Source organism: Pongo abelii, chromosome 7 (assembly GCF_028885655.2).
Source record: "Pongo abelii isolate AG06213 chromosome 7, NHGRI_mPonAbe1-v2.0_pri, whole genome shotgun sequence".
Taxonomy (NCBI): domain Eukaryota; kingdom Metazoa; phylum Chordata; class Mammalia; order Primates; family Hominidae; genus Pongo; species Pongo abelii.
In genome coordinates, this window is record NC_071992.2 from 56,321,227 (window position 1) to 56,340,341 (window position 19,115).

Below are 19,115 nucleotides of genomic sequence, written 5' to 3' on the forward strand. Positions count from 1 at the left end.
CAGCTGAAGATAGGAAGTGGCAGCCCTGGGATTGGATCTCAGTGTGTTTAGCTTCAGAACTTCTTAAGAATGATGGGACTGGCTGGGTGCCATGGCTCATGCCTGTAATCTCAGCACTTTGGGAGGTCGAGGTGGGTGGATCATCTGAGGTCACGAGCTCGAGACCAGCCTGGCCAACATGGTGAAAACCCGTCTCTACTAAAAATGCAAAAATTAGCCAGGCGTGGTGGTACACACCTGTAGTCCCAGCTACTTGGGAGGCTGAGGCAGGAGAATCACTTGAACCAAGGTGGTGGAGGTTGCAGTGAGCCAGGATCACACTACTGCACTCCAGCTTGGGCAAGACAGGGAGACTCTGTCTGAGAAAAAAAAAAGAATGATGGGACTTTCTAAAATAAAAGCCTCCTGGAGATTCTTTTACATATGATCTGTACATGTTGGTCATTTATATGTTTACATACTTAAATAGTAAAGTATTTGAGAAATAATGTTTAGTTTTAGAAACTAGGAGTTAAATGTTGTGATTGGTAAGCAGTAATAAATATAAATGATAAGACACCTTTTTAAAACTTTGAGCTAAAATTCAAATCTCATGGCACTTTGCCTAATGACCTAAGCTAGATCTTGTGGTCTGGTTCATACAAACATGTTCTGATACCAAAACCAGTGTGCTGTTGCTATGGCTGTGAATGCTTTTGTGTGTGAGTACAAAGATACCAATAACACAGAGCCATGGCTTGGAGTTCTCTGAGTTACTTCTCTAGAGAGAGGAAAGTGAGAAATGAAACAGCTTCAGATTTGTACCGTTAACTTTGCAGTCATGTATTGCTCTTCATAAAAACAGCTTCGAAGTCAAGAGTGAAAATTCTATGAAGGTAGATAAAAAAAGAAGGGAATTGCTAAGTACAAGGGAAGAAGATATCAATGAAACAAACCATGGCTAGTCCTGCTGTTAATTTTCTGGTTCTCTAGAAGGGACAGTGCCAAGTTAGAGTTGGGGAACAAAGAGCCCCACTCTCCTGCTTTTCCTTCTTCTGCCACATCCTGCTTATTCTCCTGGTCCACTGAGGCATGAATCCCCTTCCTGAGGAAGACCTGAATGATGGGACAGTAGTAACCTGGGGGTTTTGGTGGCCCATACAAAAAAATGTGTCTGAGAGAACTGACATTTCTCTTAAGATCTCAAATGCCTGTACAGTCAGTATAGTTGTCAGTGGTACCTTCTCCAGGGGGAAGGTAGGTCCAGATTGCAAGCACTGTGCTGAGCTAGGTTTTTACAGAATAAAGAAAGTAGTAATGCTCTCTGGGAGAGCTGTTAGCAATTATGCGAAGCTGGGAGAGCTGTTAGCAATTATGCGAAGCTAAAACCTGTTCATTTAGATATTTTAGATAATGTGCTGAAAATTGCCAGTAGAGACACAAATATTTGTAACTACCATGAATCTTAAAATGTGGCTCCACATTCAAAATATGCTATTGTCTAATCCACTCTGAAAACTTCTTTGAGGTTCTCTTTGTTCTTTTGGGAACAAACATCAAAAACGTGAATTGGAACTAATCAGAGGAATTGTTTGTTGAATTCATAACATGATAGCTTATATTGTTTTGTTGATCTTATCTAATGTGAATGCAACTATCAAGTTTTTGTATAATAGTTGCTAGTGCAATCTTGAGCTATTGATTCTGATTTCTTGCTGATTTTATGCTTTGCGTTAGGATGGCATGATTCATTCCTCTATTTTCATTATGAATCTAAAAATGTAGATATTTATTTCAAGGTATTATAAATGTGCATATAGTTCAGAATTTCCAAGTGTCTTAACTACCAAAATAAACTGCTGAGATGTAATTCTTTAAGATTTTAAAAAATAAGTAACACGTCTTTAGATGAGACTGTTCATGAACAGAGAAATAAGATAGGAGGTGACATGGATAGGCAATTAGTAGCTCCTCCTCAGGATTACTCCATAAAGTGACACAAAGTATTCTTATTGTGTTCTTTTATTTTTGCAGGCTTTGTGTCATGACCTTAATTTCTTTTTCTGTTCCAACATCTGCTAGCTTTTAAATGGAATAATTTCTTTGGTATTTGCAGTGTTTGGGAGATGCTTTGAACATGCTCAGCTATTGTCCGCAAACAACTGACTGGGTCAAATTTGAGATTGGACTTGCTGTGGACTTAATAATCAACCCTTTTTGGCTTTAAAATATGACTTGCCCTTTATTTCACTGTTCTCATTGTCTTTCCTAAACAGGCTGCTGACACTTTGTCTGTGAGGCAAAAAAGGAGAATTTATGATATCACCAATGTCTTAGAGGGAATTGACTTGATTGAAAAAAAGTCAAAAAACAGTATCCAGTGGAAGTAAGTTACAAACCAGCACCCTCTTCTCAAACCTTTATTTTTCTTCTCAATGCTCTGTAAAATTTGAACTTCCTGGTGTTTCTCTCTCCCAAATCCTCTATTTCAGTCAGGCCCCTCAGCTTTCCCTGAACACACCTCTCTGGGCCTCTTTGTCACTCCTGTGTGGGGTGTTCCCTTGCTCTCTTGGATGTTGGGTTTTCACTCTTAAAGTTCAAATCTTACTTTCTCCCTCAAGCTATTACTCATTTGGCACACATTGCATACTGTCTTGTGTTAATCTCTTCCTAACTCTTTACCCATCCTTGAGAGCAAGAACTACTTTCATAGGAATTTGTACTTTGTAAATAGTAATTGATTGAAATGCATGTTGTCATTAATTGTGGCCTGGTTTTATGTTTGAATGTAACAACTTCTGTTCTTCTAATGTGTCCCCTTTGACCACAGTTTTTGTCTTGTTTTGTTTTAGCCAAAATTCCACCAAAACATTAAAAAATTGTAATTTATTTTACCAGCAACTCAGTCACATCCTGAGACTGCTAGGTGTGACTGATGAGCACACTCTTTTGGTACCTAGTCACCAACCAGTCTGGCCTTCCAGATGACAAAAAAACACTGTAGGGAAGATTGAGAATTTTTGAAATTTGGTTGTTCTTGCCAATAAATTTTCTAAGCAAGAGGTATGGTGTTTAAAATTTTTAAGGATTTTAGTGCTTGATTTTAAGAGTGTAAAGACTTCTGCCTTGAATATGTTACTAAATAAGTCAGTTTTATTACAGTAAAAATTAAGTGATATTAACCTAGATCTGATACTGAGGATATTAATTCTCATATGTTTTTAAGAGGTGTAGGTGCTGGCTGTAATACTAAAGAAGTCATAGATAGATTAAGATTTCTTAAAGCTGAAATTGAAGGTCTAGAAATGAAGGAAAGAGAACTTGATCAGCAGAAGTTGTGGCTACAGCAAAGCATCAAAAATGTGATGGACGATTCCATTAATAATAGGTATCCTTTTAAATAAGTTATGCATATACATATAGCTTTGGAATATGTATGTGTAAATTATTTCAGTCTGAAGATCATTCACTTTGTTTTTAGACAGTTAAGTTTTATAAGTAAATATGACATTTTAATTTTATTATATTCTTATAATATATACTAATATTTTCTAAATGTTAACTTTTTAAGTTATATAGTACAGATCCATTACCATTATTCCTGTGTTGCACTGAGGTGGAAAAAGAGATTCGTCGACTTATGGTCTACCTATTGATAGAATGCAGTATGCTAGCCAGTGTGCTTAGGAAATCTGTGACTATTAGAAGCCATTGTTAAGTACATATTTATTTTTAAATAATTATGTTCAGTGTTCTGAAGTATAAAATTCAGCAGCTCTCAAAGTTTTGAAAATTTTTCATTTAAAGATGGGATATCATGTGTCCACAATCAATCCTTGATACTTTCTGCCTAATATGAACCCCAAAATAGTTCCTACTGGAGAACAGGGGTATAAGTCAGGTGTGCCTATCACCAATATATATTGGGGCAAAAAGTTATTATATATAATACATATAATATCATATATAATATACAAAATATATATATTTATATATAATATATAAAAACATTATTTTATATATATATAAAAACACATATCCATGTGTTTCTTACCACTGTCTTCTCTTAGATATCTGTGATTCTCTTAGTTTAGGAACTTACCTGTACTCTCAAAAAAACTAACCACATTTTACCTTGTAGTACCTCATGAAATTTTGACTAATGTATACAATATAATTTACTTTTCACATTTTCCTGTATTTGGTGAACAAGTCCATTATCTCATTTGTTATTTCCTTTCAATGGATCAGAGCCCCTTAACAGTTGGAGAACAATGGGAGTTTTCAAGCTGTGTTCTGTGGAGCTCTGAAATTCAAAAGCCATTTATCTATTTTATCTTGGACTTCGCTGCCCTGCTTTACAAGATGCTGGCCATTCCCATTGCCCCAACCATGGTTATGTGTGATATATATAAAGTTTTCTGTATCTTATGGTATTTTGACATCTCCACAAACCTTTCTGGCTGAGGAGAGACTGCCCATCCTGGGACTAGTCACTTCTTAGAAACAGCATGGGCTCATGTCCTTTGTAGGGACATGGATGAAGCTGCAAACCATCATTCTCAGCAAAGTATCACAAGGACAAAAAACCAAACACCACATGTTCTCACTCATAGGTGGGAATTGAACAATGAGAACACATGGACACAGGAAGGGGAACATCACACACTGGGCACTGTTGTGGGGTGGGGCGAGGGAAGAGGGATAGCATTAGGAGACATACCTAATGCTAAATGATGAGTTAATGGGTGCAGCACACCAACATGGCACATGTATACATATGTAACAAACCTGCACATTGTGCACGTGTACCCTAAAACTTAAAGTATAATAATAATAAAATTAAAAAAAAAAAGAAAGAAACAGCATGGGCTCAGCTAGGAGAATCCCTTTGATATATAAACTAATCAGTCCAGGTCCAGACCTCCTCTCTCCAGTCCATACACCCCAGGTGGCAATATTCCTCTGCCTTAATCATCCCAGGTCCAGGTACCAGACAACTAGGGGACTACTTGCATAGCTTAGAGCCCACCAAAATTATCCAAACTAGGCAAAATGCAGAGGCTCACACCTGTAATCCCAGCACTTTTGGAAGCCAAGTTTGGCGGATCACCTGAGATCAGGAGTTTGAGACCAGCCTGGCCAACAGGGTGAAACCCTGTCCCTACTAAAAGTACAAAAACTAGCTGGGCATGGCAACGTGCATCTGTAATCCCAGCTACCAGGGAGCATAGGAGAATTGCTTGAACCCAGGAGGCAGAAGCTGCAGTGAGCCAAGATCACACTACTGCACTTCAGCTTGGGCGACAGAGCAAACTCCGTCTCAAAACAAAACCAAACAAAATTATCCAAACTAGCTAATCACAGTGTTCTCCCTACCCTGCATTTTTTTTTTTTTTTTCCTCAGATGGAGTCACTCTGTTGCCCAGGCTGGAGTGCAGTGGCACAATCTTGGCTCACTGCAACCTTTACTCCCAGGTTTAAGCAATTCTTCTGCCTCAGCCTCCAGAGTAGCTGTGATTACAGGCGCTCACCACCATGCCCTTCTAAGTTTTGTATTTTAGTAGAGACGGGTTTCACCATTTCCAGACTAGACTTCTTTTTTTATCTGTCCATGTGTGGCAGCCCGTCTGTGCATATGGTCAGGCTGGTCTTGAACTCCTGACCTCAAGTGATCCACCTGCCTCAGCCTCCCAAAGTGCTGGGTGGCTTGAGCCACCATGCCCGGCCACCCTGCATTTCTTTTCCCAAGGAAACCCCAGTAAAAGCTCTGGGCTAATGCTTTCCCCTTGCTCCTGTCTTCTGCCTCCTGACCACCTTGTTGTCTTAACCATGTGGCCCTGAGTAGCCTGCCCTGCCTCCCGTCACTAGGACCTAAGAGTATAATACTTTGTTTTTCTGAGTCTTTCTTTTCCTCTGTGTCCTCTTGTGGCCATACCTGACCATTTAATACAAGAACAAAAAACAACAATCACAGAAAATTCCTGATGTGGAAGCTGATATGGTTGCTGTTGGCCTCCTTTTCCCCATCCATTCCCTTCCCCCAGAAACCTTTGCCTCCATGAAGAATGTGCACTGCTTTCCATCTCTCTCCTAAGGGTCCTCAAATGTCACAAAAATCAGAATGGCTTCTTCTAAGAGCAAAGGATGGGAACTCCTTTAATTGTCTTTACCTTTCTAGAGTAGATTTCTTTTTTTATCTGTCCATGGGTGGCAGTCCCTCTGTGCTTATGGTCATTTAGTTATTTTGACATTCAGATGTATTACCTTAATTTAAATGCCTACGGCTTGATATAAATGTTTTTCCTTAACTCCTATGACAGTACATTTTCCTATGTAACTCATGAAGACATCTGTAATTTCTTTAATGGTAAGTACCATTAGACTTTTCCTTGCATTCTTCCTCTCATCAACCGATTCAGTGGAGAGTGATTTAGAATTCCCTGTGCCCTTATCCTGTCATTTTCAGAAGTTGTGGACACAGTGTCTCACTCCACCATGCCATGTATTCATAGACTGCTTTTGTTTCTGTTTTCATGAGAATAGCTGCTTTTCACAGCATTCAGTTCATTAGCTCCACTGGTAGGCATCAACTGTGTGTGGAAGGGGAAGGGGACAGGGACAGAGGGCAAGCTAAATCAGGGCGGGATTAAGCAACTTTCATTGTCACACAGTCACAGAGTTAGTGACCAAACTTGAACTAGAACATGGTTCTCATCAGCACTGTTTATGAAACTATATGCAGCAAGTATATGCTGGTCTCAAATGAAACTCAAAGAAACCATGAGGAAAGAATTAGGTGAATCCATCTTACAACCAGGAAACCTATTCCTATGCAATTTGCTGCCCCTGTGTTTTCTCCTTAAGATAACAATATCATGTTAATAATTATAGTTATTAATATAACTAAAATGGGGGGACGTGTGTTCCCAAAATTACAACCCAAGTAAAATGAAATTGTGCATATTTAAATTTATGTGTATTATCCACTCATTTAAAAAGATTCTGCCAAGTACCTCATCAAGTGGAATCTGACTTTCTATGTAAGACTATGTTGGAAATACGTATGGACCTATTGTTCTATTTTACCACTGTATTTACTGAGTTTTTTAAGGAAGTTTGCTGAGACTTCTGTTAATCTGCAACTCAACAGAGATTTGTTGTAGAATTTGGCTTCAAAAATAATAAAATCATTTAAGCTCAACATTTCACTGTCTCATACCTAATCTCCACTATCCTTAGTCCAATGAACAGTGTTATTTGAGGCTAAATGGTTTTAAGAATCTCAGACTTTACAGGAGTCTTAGTGAAAGCAAAATCAACTTGAGCTGAATTTGTTAATGAGAATCATACAACTAACCCATGTATAATACTGATATATGTATTACCTTATTTAATCCTCAAAATAAATCTATGCAGTAGGTTGTGTGTCCCCCATTTTATAGAATTGAAAACCAAAGCTCAAGGTCACCTAGTTTGGGACTGAACCAAACATTCTGATTCCAGAGCCCACATTCTTGCCACTATATTCCATGATCAACAGTATTTTATGTAACTTTATATTTATTTTTGACCAGGTGATACACTTTTGGCCATTCAGGCACCTTCTGGTACACAACTGGAGGTACCCATTCCAGAAATGGTATGTAGGATAACTTATATTTACATAAGTGGGAAAAATGAATCTACTGTCTCAAGAAGGATATTTTCTTTAGCTGAATGTGAGCTAATTGTGTAAACACTGTGAGTTAGTCAAGTTTTTATCTAAAAGTGTTGATAGCTGAATTTGTATGTCTTTAATTCCTTGGTAAAATTATAGAACTAAATGAATCATAAATGATTTTAAAGATTATTGGCTATATCCTTAGTCATTTATTGATATCATTTAGCTCAAATAAAGTCAATTTTTAAAAAGTAATCAGAATGTTTTATCAAGTGATTTTTGTTTCACACAAAAATTAAAACTATTGTATAAAATTATCTTCAGGCTATGTGAATAAGGTGTGTATGAAACAAATGAATATTGTGTTTAGACTTGGGTCCTGTCCCTAAAATATCTATCCCGAAGTAACCAAATGATTTAAAATGATTTAACATTTTGATTAAATTATTTTAAATTTGAATTTTTTAAGATAGAAGATGTCAAGAAATGACTAATGATATGGCCAATAATCTATAAAAATCAGTTAAAATGACCACATTGGGCCGGGTGCAGTGGCTCACGCCTGTAATCTCAGCACTTTGGGAGGCCAAGGCAGGTGGATCACTTGAGGTCAGGAGTTTAAGACCAGACTGACCAACATGATGAAACCCCATCTCTACTAAAAATACAAAATTAGCCGAGCATGGTGGTGCACACCTGTAAACCCAGCTACTTGGGAGGCTGAGGCAGGAGAATTGTTTCAAGCCAGGAGGCAGCGGTTGCAGTGAGCCAAAATCGCGCCATTGCACTCCAGCCTGGGCAACAAGAGTGAACCTCTGTCTCAAAACAACAACAACAACAACACATCTACAATTGATATAAAAATTGCCACTGAGGAAAAAGTTCAATGTACATATCAACAATCAATTCCTTTAAATTAGGTCTTTTACAAAACATTGTCCGGCTTATTAAATCAAAGACATTTATTGACTATAAATGAGTTCCATGATTTTCATTTTCAGATTCAGATTTTTAAAAACAAACTAATTTGAAAGCAATAACCAAAAACGGGAGTAGAAAAAGATTACTATATTATCTACCTCCTTCCCCCACCCCCTTATTCTAAAAGTTTAAATTTAGGCATTTGTATTACTGGAGCCTGAAGCCTCAGGATACAGATTACTTTTTCAGCTGGAAGAATGTTATATTTATTTCTCAGTAGGAGAAATTAGTTGTCTTTGTGCTTGCAGATGGGAAAAAAAAGAATTTGATTTGTGAAGCATGTTGAACTGACCAGATCTGTGGTGGCCAACCCCAGGGGATAAAGCTCCTGTATATGGGGAATACCTGGAGCATTGCTTTGCCCTGACATATTATATAGTCACACATGGTAATATCGGACAGTTGCCAGAATCTACACCAGAGAGTTTTTGATGACTAGTGGTTCAGAGCCCTCAAAATTACATTCTACTCTATGTCTCTACTTTTGTGTTTTGACTTAATGACTTTATTGTGTTATGTGAATTTAGTAAGTCCCTAGTAGCTTTGCCTGTCTTATTTTACTGTCTTAAGTTAGCTAGAAATATTAATAATTGTATATTTGTTTATACCCAATAACTTCAAAGGGTCAGAATGGACAAAAGAAATACTAGATCAATCTAAAGATTCATTCAGGACCTATCCATGTGCTGCTTATAAATAAAGAGTCGAGTTCATCTAAGCCCTTGGTTTTTCCTGTTCCCCCACCTGATGACCTCACACAGCCTTTCTCCCAGGCCTTGACTCCAGTAACTCCACAAAAATCCAGCATGGCAGCTCAAAATCTGCCTGAGCAACATGTATCTGAAAGAAGCCAGGCTCTGCAGCAGACATCAGCTACAGATATATCTTCAGGTGGGTTCAGAGCCTTTCTTTTTTTTTTTTTTTTTTTTTTTTTATTATTATTATTATTATTATACTTTAGGTTTTATGGTACATGTGCGCAATGTGCAGGTAAGTTACATATGTATACATGTGCCATGCTGGTGCGCTGCACCCACCAACCCGTCATCTAGCATTAGGTATATCTCCCAATGCTATCCCTCCCCCCTCCCCCCACCCCACAACAGTCCCCAGAGTGTGATGTTCCCCTTCCTGTGTCCATGTGTTCTCATTGTTCAATTCCCACCTATGAGTGAGAATATGCGGTGTTTGGTTTTTTGTTCTTGTGATAGTTTACTGAGAATGATGATTTCCAATTTCATCCATGTCCCTACAAAGGACGTGAACTCATCATTTTTTATGGCTGCATAGTATTCCATGGTGTATATGTGCCACATTTTCTTAATCCAGTCTATCATTGTTGGACATTTGGGTTGGTTCCAAGTCTTTGCTATTGTGAATAATGCGGCAATAAACATACGTGTGCATGTGTCTTTATAGCAGCATGATTTATAGTCCTTTGGGTATATATCCAGTAATGGAATGGCTGGGTCGAATGGAATTTCTACTTCTAGATCCCTGAGGAATCGCCACACTGACTTCCACAAGGGTTGAACTAGTTTACAGTCCCACCAACAGTGTAAAAGTGTTCCTATTTCTCCACATCCTCTCCAGCACCTGTTGTTTCCTGACTTTTTAATGATTGCCATTCTAACTGGTGTGAGATGGTATCTCATTGTGGTTTTGATTTGCATTTCTCTGATGGCCAGTGACGGTGAGCATTTTTTCATGTGTTTTTTGGCTGCATAAATGTCTTCTTTTGAGAAGTGTCTGTTCATGTCCTTCGCCCACTTTTTGATGGGGTTGTTTGTTTTTTTCTTGTAAATTTGTTGGAGTTCATTGTAGATTCTGGATATTAGCCCTTTGTCAGATGAGTAGGTTGCGAAAATTTTCTCCCATTTTGTAGGTTGCCTGTTCACTCTGATGGTAGTTTCTTTTGCTGTGCAGAAGCTCTTGAGTTTAATTAGATCCCATTTGTCAATTTTGGCTTTTGTTGCCATTGCTTTTGGTGTTTTAGACATGAAGTCCTTGCCCATGCCTATGTCCTGAATGGTAATGCCTAGGTTTTCTTCTAGGGTTTTTATGGTTTTAGGTCTAACATTTAAGTCTTTAATCCATCTTGAATTGATTTTTGTATAAGGTGTAAGGAAGGGATCCAGTTTCAGCTTTCTACATATGGCTAGCCAGTTTTCCCAGCACCATTTATTAAATAGGGAATCCTTTCCCCATTTCTTGTTTTTGTGAGGTTTGTCAAAGATCAGATACTTGTAGATATGTGGCATTATTTCTGACGGCTCTGTTCTGTTCCATTGATCTATATCTCTGTTTTGGTACCAGTACCATGCTGTTTTGGTTACTGTAGCCTTGTAGTATAGTTTGAAGTCAGGTAGCGTGATGCCTCCAGCTTTGTTCTTTTGGCTTAGGATTGACTTGGTGATGCGGGCTCTTTTTTGGTTCCATATGAACTTTAAAGTAGGATATTATCCAGGAGAACTGCCCCAATCTAGCAAGGCAGGCCAACATTCAGATTCAGGAAATACAGAGAACGCCACAAAGATACTCCTCGAGAAGAGCAACTCCAAGACACATAATTGTCAGATTCACCAAAGTTGAAATGAAGGAAAAAATGTTAAGGGCAGCCAGAGAGAAAGGTCGGGTTACCATCAAAGGGAAGCCCATCAGACTAACAGCGGATCTCTCGGCAGAAACCCTGCAAGCCAGAAGAGAGTGGGGGCCAATATTCAACATTCTTAAAGAAAAGAATTTTCAACCCAGAATTTCATATCCTGCCAAACTAAGCTTCATAAGTGAAGGAGAAATAAAATACTTTACAGACAAGCAAATGCTGAGAGATTTTGTCACCACCAGGCCTGCCCTAAAAGAGCTCCTGAAGGAAGCACTAAACATGGAAAGGCAAAACCAGTACCAGCCACTGCAAAATCATACTGAAATGTAAAGAACATCGAGACTAGGAAGAGACTGCATCAACTAACGAGCAAAATATCCAGCTAACATCATAATGACAGGATCAAATTCACACATAACAATATTAACTTTAAATGTAAATGGACTAAATGCTCCAATTAAAAGACACAGACTGGCAAACTGGATAAAGACTCAAGACCCATCAGTGTGCTGTATTCAGGAAACCCATCTCACGTGCAGAGACACACATAGGCTCAAAATAAAAGGATGGAGGAAGATCTACCAAGCAAATGGAAAACAAAAAAAGGCAGGGGTTGCAATCCTAGTCTCTGATAAAACAGATTTTAAACCAACAAAGATCAAAAGAGACAAAGAAGGCCATTACATAATGGTAAAGGGATTAATTCAACAAGAAGAGCTAACTATCCTAAATATATATGCACCCAATACAGGAGCACCCAGATTCATAAAGCAAGTCCTGAGTGACCTACAAAGAGACTTAGACTCCCACACATTAATAATGGGAGACTTTAACACCCCACTATCAACATTAGACAGATCAACGAGACAGAAAGTCAACAAGGATACCCAGGAATTGAACTCAGCTCTGCACCAAGCGGACCTAATAGACATCTACAGAACTCTCCACCCCAAATCAACAGAATATACATTTTTTTCAGCACCACACCACACCTATTCCAAAATTGACCATATACTTGGAAGTAAAGCTCTCCTCAATAAATGTAAAAGAACAGAAATTGTAACAAACTGTCTCTCAGATCACAGTGCAATCAAGCTAGAACTCAGGATTAAGAATCTCACTCAAAACCACTCAACTACGTGGAAACTGAACAACCTGCTCCTGAATGACTACTGGGTACATAACGAAATGAAGGCAGAAATAAAGATGTTCTTTGAAACCAACGAGAACCAAGACACAACATACCAGAATCTCTGGGATGCATTCAAAGCAGTGTGTAGAGGGAAATTTATAGCACTAAATGCCCACAAGAGAAAGCAGGAAAGATCCCAAATTGACACCCTAACATCACAATTAAAAGAACTAGAAAAGCAAGAGCAAACACATTCAAAAGCTAGCAGAAGGCAAGAAATAACTAAAATCAGAGCAGAACTGAAGGAAATAGAGACACAAAAAACCCTTCAAAAAATAAATGAATCCAGGAGCTGGTTTTTTGAAAGGATCAACAAAATTGATAGACCGCTAGCAAGATTAATAAAGAAAAAAAGAGAGAAGAATCAAATAGATGCAATAAAAAATGATAAAGGGGATATCACCACCGATCCCACAGAAATACAAACTACCATCAGAGAATATTACAAACACCTCTATGCAAATAAACTAGAAAATCTAGAAGAAATGGATAAATTCCTCGACACATACACCCTCCCAAGACTAAACCAGGAAGAAGTTGAATCTCTGAATAGACCAATAACAGGAGCTGAAATTGTGGCAATAATCAATAGCTTACCAACCAAAAAAAGTCCAGGTCCAGATGGATTCACAGCCGAATTCTACCAGAGGTACAAGGAGGAGCTGGTGCCATTCCTTCTGAAACTATTCCAGTCAATAGAAAAAGAGGGAATCCTCCCTAACTCATTTTATGAGGCCAGCATCATCCTGATACCAAAGCCTGGCAGAGACACAACAAAAAAAGAGAATTTTAGACCAATATCCTTGATGAACATTGATGCAAAAATCCTCAATAAAATACTGGCAAACAGAATCCAGCAGCACATCAAAAAGCTTATCCACCATGATCAAGTGGGCTTCATCCCTGGGATGCAAGGCTGGTTCAATATACGCAAATCAATAAATGTAATCCAGCATATAAACAGAACGAAAGACAAAAACCACATGATTATCTCAATAGATGCAGAAAAGGCCTTTGACAAAATTCAACAACCCTTCATGTTAAAAACTCTCAATAAATTAGGAATTGATGGGACATATCTCAAAATAATAAGAGCTATTTATGACAAACCCACAGCCAATATCATACTGAATGGGCAAAAACTGGAAGCATTCCCTTTGAAAACTGGCACAAGACAGGGATGCCCTCTCTCACCACTTCTATTCAACATAGTGTTGGAAGTTCTGGCCAGGGCAATTAGGCAGGAGAAGGAAATCAAGGGTATTCAATTAGGAAAAGAGGAAGTCAAATTGTCCCTGTTTGCAGATGACATGATAGTATACCTAGAAAACCCCATTGTCTCAGCCCAAAATCTCCTTAAGCTGATAAGCAACTTCAGCAAAGTCTCAGGATACAAAATCAATGTGCAAAAATCACAAGCATTCTTATACATCAATAACAGACAAACAGAGAGCCAAATCATGAGTGAACTCCCATTCACAATTGCTTCAAAGAGAATAAAATACCTAGGAATCCAACTTACAAGGGATGTGAAAGACCTCTTCAAGGAGAACTACAAACCACTGCTCAAGGAAATAAAAGAGGATACAAACAAATGGAAGAACATTCCATGCTCATGGGTAGGAAGAATCAATATCATGAAAATGGCCATCCTTCCCAAGGTAATTTACAGATTCAATGCCATCCCCATCAAGCTACCAATGACTTTCTTCACAGAATTGGGTTCAGAGCCTTTCTTTTGTAAATTAGAGAGGGAGAAACATAAAAACAGGTTGGCTATCTCTTATCCAAAGTGATTATGACCAGAAATGTCCCAAGCACTTTCAAATTTTTGGAATATTTGCATATACATAATATCTTGGGGATAGGACCCAAGTCTAAACACAATATTCATTTGTTTCATACACAGCTTATTCAAATAGCCTGAAGATAATTTTATACCATAGTTTTAATTTTTGCATGAAACAAAGTATTGACTGTGGCTTGACTGCAACCTATCACAAGGTCAGGTGTGGAATTTTCCATTTGTGGCATATATAGATGTCAGCTTTTACCTGGAGTTTACTTGGTAAGGTTATTTTATCTCTCTTAGTAAGTCTTGGATAAATTAGTGAAATATGTTCCAACTATCTTTAAGTATAGACCATAGTGACTTACGCCTCTTGTTTCTCCATATTCTTTGTTATACTTTTTATTTGGGAAGCTTAGTTTTACAGAAGTGATAAATGGTCTCAACTACAATTATGTAGGAAATCTTACTTTCCTCAGTTGTTTCATTTATGAAATTTTAAAAAGCTAAAACATTTCACACTGGGTATCAGGAGTAGAGAGCACAACTCTTAATTTGGCAGTATCTTACTGATTCCAAATAAAGGGACCATGGTAGGCAATCTCTCACTGACTACAGAATGAATGAATGGTGCCAATATAGATATCATATTGCAGATAATTTAAAACTATATTGTATATAATCCAAATTGTTTATTTTACCTCTAAGATGTGTCTCATTGCTAAAATGGGAGTTCACAGGTTAAAAGTGATGCTAACAAGATCTAACTGGACATGGAATGTTTTTTAGCTTCTTTTTGCCCGCATCTATTCTTTTCCTTCCCCTATAAATATGTCTATACTATAGGCCATTAGGGTGCACAATAGAAAATGTAGTCCTGGCTGGGCGCAGTGGCTCACACCTGTAATCCCAGCAATTAGGGAAGCCAACACAGGCAGATTACCTGAGGTCAGGGGTTCAAGACCAGCCTGGCCAACCTATAGTGAAGCCCTGTCTCTACTAAAAAATACAAAAATTAGCTGGGCGTGGTGGCGCACACCTGTAGTCCCAGCTACTTGGAAAGCTGAGGCAGGAGAATTGCTTGAACCCAGGAGTTGGAGGTTGCAGTAAGCCGAGATCGCGCCACTGTACTCCAGTCTGGGCGACAGAGTAAGACTACGTCTTAGAAAAAAAAAAAGAAAGAAAGAAAATGTAGTCCTTAAAAAGCTTACAATCTAATTAGAATATAAAGCAGGCAAGCTTTACGTGGGTTTTACATGGGTAAGCTTAGACACAATTAACACATTGGCTTCAACAAAGTGTTTTTAAAAAGTGAGTATTCTGTTTTTATGGTTTCATATTTGGAAATCCTAACTAAGGAAAGTAATTTTGGGCCACATTAGAGCGGGCCTTGAATTTCAGAGTAGTTAGGATATTTATCCAATAAACCAGTGAAGATCTGTGACCAAGAAAATAGCATAATTAGCTATAATGGTGCACACAGGAGTAATATGATTAGGAAAGATGGTTTTGGCCCTGGGAAGCAGAATTCAGAGGCAATGGAAACTAGACGTTTGCAGTTATGCAATTGAGAGAACATTAGGGCTAAAACAAGGGCCAAGAGTGGTGGGGCTCATGCCTGTAATCCCAACACTTTGGGAGGCCGAGGCAGGTACACTGCTTGAGCCCAGGAATTTGAGACCAACCTGGGCAATACAGTGAGACCCTATCTCTAAAAAAAAAAAAAATTAAAAATTAGCTAGGCATTGTGACGTGTGCCTGTGGTCCCAGCTACTGGGGAGGGAGGCCAAAGTGGGAGGATTGCAAGCCTGGGAGGTCAAGGCCACAGTGAGCCATGACAGCACGTAATGTACACCAGCCTGAGTGACAGACAGAGATCCTGTCTCAAAATAAATAAATAAATAAAAAGGCTAAAACAGTGATTACAGTGAGATCGGGAAGAGAAATAATGAACAGATCTGAGAAACACTGTAGGCAAAATAACATTTGATGTGTGAGATCTGGAGATAAAGTTAACAGGAGGAATGGAAAGTGATGTTGAAGTTTTAAGGTTCAATAACTGGGAGAATTATGAAACTACTGACCAAAACTGAGTCAGTTTTGGTAGAATGATGCTGAGGTGATTTTTTGTTGTTGTTGTTTTTTGTTTTTTTTTTGACAGGGTCTCACTTTGTCAGCCAGGCTGGAATGCAGTGGCGTGATCTCAGCTCAGTGCAGCCTCAACCTCCTGGGCTCAAGTGATCCTTCCCACCTCAGTCTCCCAAGTAGTTGGGACCATAGGTACGTGCCACCAATGTCTGGCTAATTTTTTTTGTATTTTTTGTAAAGATGGATTTCACTATGTTGCCCAGGCTGGTCTGAACTCCTGAGCTCAAGCAATCCGTCCGCCTCACTCAGCCTCCCAAAGTGCTAGAATTATAAGCATGAGCCACCATGCCTGGCAGATAATGAGCCTTTTGGTCTTCCTCTTGAGTTTGGAAGTTTAAAAGTAATGCCAGGCATAGAGTAGGTGCTCATGAAAACAACCTGTCCACAAAGTACTAGTACTTTATATAAATGTGCACATCAGTCAAGCTGCTGCTGTGACTACTTGTGTTTAAATATAAGTATCTTTTACTGTTAACAGAAATGTAACAAAACTTTATTACTGTTTCCAGCAGGATCTATTAGTGGAGATATCATTGATGAGTTAATGTCTTCTGATGGTAAGTAGGTTAGAATTTTACTAACTCATATATCAGTAATGCTTTTGTGGAATTTATAAGTGAAACATAATTTAAAAGAAATGAACATATATTTGCCACCTGCTTTACTATGAAGATTCATGAAAATTCTCCCTTAACACTTACAGTAAGTAATAGGCATCCTTCAGAATTTATTTCTCTTTGCTTGCATTTTGAGGGAAAGGAATCCATATGGGGATACTTCTCACCTTCATTGAAAATAAACTGTTAGCCCTTTCCACTCCTGAAGGATCTGGTCCAAGAAGAGTAAAATAACTTGTCTAAATCAGCAAGTGATCTGAACACCTGCTTTTGTAAATACCCCTACCCGGGCCAATTTCAAGCTGCCAATGTGAAGTCACTGAATTAGTATTAATATTAACCACGTTGTCATCTAACCTGAAAAATTATTAAATATCAGTTAGCTACAATATGCTAATTACTTTAATAATTTCTCTCCTTCTGTAAGTTCTTGGATCAGAGTCCTAGTTCCTAACAAATATAGTAGAAACCTACGAAGTGGTAGCAATTAAGTTAGCAATGTTATAGTAACTAGAGATGTACTAAACATATATGTAGAAGCAGAGAACATCAGCAAACTTTGTAAGTCCAATTCATTCTTCTGTTTGCAAAGTGGCAAACAGAACACTTTCATTAGTGTTCTGTTGTGTGTTTGTTTTTTTTTTAGGCAGAGTCTCCCTCTGTCATCCAGGCTGGAGTGTCATCTAGGCTGAGTGCAGTGGCACGATCTCAGCTCACTGAAACCTCCACCTCCCAGGTTCAAGTGATTCTCCTGGCTCAGTCTCCTGAGTAGCTGGTATGACAGGCGCCTGCCACCACACATGGCTACTTTTTGTATTTTTAGTAGAGACGGAGTTTCACCATGTTGGCCAGGCTGGTCTCGAACTCCTGGCCTCAGGTGATCCACCTGCCTCTGCCTCCCAAAGTGTTGGGATTACAGGCATGAGCCACTGCACCTGGCCTCATTAGAGCCTTTTAGTTATATTACCTTAGTGATAAGTTCAACCAATAAACAATTTAACTTCTAGGCCGGGCGCGGTGGCTCACGCCTGTAATCCCAGCATTTTGGGAGGCCAAGGTGGGCACATCACGAGGTCAGGAGATAGAGACCATCCTGGCTAACATGGTGAAACCCCATCTCTATTAAAAAATACAAAAAATGAGCCAGGCATGGTGGCGGGCGCCTGTAGTCCCAGCTACTCGGGAGGCTGAGGCAGGAGAATGGCGTGAACCCGGGAGGTGGAGCTTGCAGTGAGCCGAGATCAAGCCACTGCACTCCAGCCTGGATGACACAGGGAGACTCCATGTTAAAAAAAAAAAAAAAGAAAAAAAGAAAAATTTAACTTCTATTTCTCAATCTAGTATCAATAATCAATGTATAAATTGTTACTAAATGAGAATCTTTCAAAATACACATTACACAAGTCTTTAATTTGGAATGATGTATTTGAGAGTATTTTGTTAAAGATCATTTACTGTATGTAGAAACCATCTTTAACACTGAATTTGTTTTTTGTTTGCAGTGTTTCCTCTCTTAAGGCTTTCTCCTACCCCGGCAGATGACTACAACTTTAATTTAGCTGATAATGAAGGAGTTTGTGATCTGTTTGTTGTCCAGATACTAAATTATTAGATTCAATGGAAACTTGGGACTGTTATCTACCTCTAACTGTGTAACATTTTAGACTTCTTAATAACCTAAGTATTTAAAATAATGAATGTAACACCTCTTTTAGTTCACTGATTCTGAAGTGTTCTTCCCTAATACTTTCTTTACTTCACAAAACTTCAACCATAAAAACAAAGGGCTCTGATTGCTTTAGGGGATAAATGATTTAATATCCACAAACCTCCCCACTCCCAAAAGTAACTAGATTCTGGATTTCAACTTCTAATTGTGAATCCTTCTGTTTTTTCTTCTTACAAGAGGAAAGTTAAAGGACACTACAAGTCATCAAAAACAAGTTGGCCAAGGACTCATTACTTGTTTGTCTTATATTTTTACTGCCACTAAACTGCCTGTATTTCTGTATGTCCTTCTATCCAAACAGACATTCACTGCCACTTGTAAAGTGAAGGATGTAAACGAGGATATATAACGGTTTCAGTGAACAGATTTTGTGAAGTGCCTTCTGTTTTAGCACTTTATCACATTTTGTTGA

The 19,115-nt window shown here is 38.5% G+C and overlaps 1 pseudogene; it reads left to right on the top strand.

Moving 5' to 3' along the window:
* Window positions 1–2,150: 2,150 nt before the first annotated feature.
* LOC134761924 (transcription factor E2F5-like) lies at window positions 2,151–18,586 on the top strand (annotated as a pseudogene).
* The last annotated feature ends 529 nt before the right edge of the window (window positions 18,587–19,115 follow it).